This window comes from Triticum aestivum, chromosome 7B, assembly GCF_018294505.1.
Source record: "Triticum aestivum cultivar Chinese Spring chromosome 7B, IWGSC CS RefSeq v2.1, whole genome shotgun sequence".
NCBI lineage: Eukaryota > Viridiplantae > Streptophyta > Magnoliopsida > Poales > Poaceae > Triticum > Triticum aestivum.
In genome coordinates, this window is record NC_057813.1 from 699,216,357 (window position 1) to 699,217,957 (window position 1,601).

A 1,601-nucleotide genomic window follows, 5' to 3' on the forward strand; every position below is an offset into this window, starting at 1 on the left:
CCTCTCCACCAGCCGCGAAACCCTAGCCTCCTCTGTCCTCCACCCCATAGCGGCCAATCCACCGCCGCCTCCTCCATCACGTCGGAGCCGGTACCCCGACATCGTCGTCCAACGCAACCGCAACCGCAACGCCCTCAAGGACTTAGCAGCTGAAGCCGAGGAAGAGCTGCCTCCATGATGCCGACGCCGACGTGCACCGTACGAGAACCACTCCGACCACGTCGTCCTGCGCCTCACTGCTGCGGCTCCACTGTCGCAACCGTCCACCGCACCGGAGCTGTTCCCGCTACACCGTCGTTCGCCGCCTCGGATCTGCTTCCCCGCCGCCGACAGACGGCCATCGCACCACACTCAACAACTTGGCCATGGGTTCGTCCAAGGCTGCACCGTCCTCCACAACTTCTGGTTTCCGGCGAACAACAAGATCGTCGGAAAAACGGAAGGAGGACACAGCACTGCCAGCAGAAAGAGGTACTCCTCTTCCCTTATTCGTGCAAATTTTATGTCTCCGCTCACACCGTATTCATCCCACGAAAGAAACTAGTTGACCGCTTCTTACTGCATCTTCTTCGTGATACTAAATGCACAAGGTTTCCTCCCTTTTACTATTTCACCTTTGCTAGAGGTCAGTAGCCCGCCTTGATTTCAAGTCAGGGTCAGTCGAACCGCAATTAAAAGAAGTAGCACCCGCTTAGGCGCGCGGAGCACCTAGTCCGCCTGTTCCCCGTGGAAGCGGTGCATCGGTGTCTTTCATAGGGGTGTGGGGCGCAGGAGCTGCTTGCGCCCGATCTGGAGGTCGGCGGTGCTTGAATGGATGGCTGGGGGGCGGTGCCAAGCATGGCGGTGCGGTGAGGTTGAGGGGAGGGCGCAGGCAGGGGAGGAATACTGGGACGATGGTCGCTGGCGTTTCGAGGAAGATCGTCAACACTGACTGGCTGGAGGTAGATGCAGGCGATCTGCCCGTTCTTTCTACATCGGATGATGCAGAAAAAATGGACTGACCTATTTGCTTTCAGTCGACTGTTATTTTCATAGAATCCTGTAGTAATTGAGTGTGCCATGCATGTTGTAGAGCTATCAAATGTCTCCCGTCATTTATTTCTCACCGACCTGCTATCTGCTACCTTTACACTGTACTAATTGTGCACACACTTCACCCATACTCACACTATTGTTTTTTTATGCATGGGTATTTCAGACTCTGACACAGTGTTGACGAATGCAGAAAAGAAAAGACAGAAGTCACTCCAGTGTAATTCGAAGATAAGCTCTAAGCGTTTCAGCGCTCTAATGGGTGCAGTGTCAGCAGTTGGAGACAGTAAACGTAGCTCTGCAGTTGATGATCTCAATTGCCACACACAACCATCCCAGGTGCTTGCTTTAACTTTGCACTGTCAAATGTGGTTGCATGTTGCGTATGGTGTCTAGCTTGTATTGCTTCCAATTTGGTTAAATTGCATCTGCTTACTTTACACATTATACCTTTGATAATGACATGCCTTCCTATTTTTGATACATACTACATATGTCTATTAACCATGTTCGTACATCAAACTAATGCTCTTTTGTATCCCTAGTCAATCACTTATGATGAGACAGTC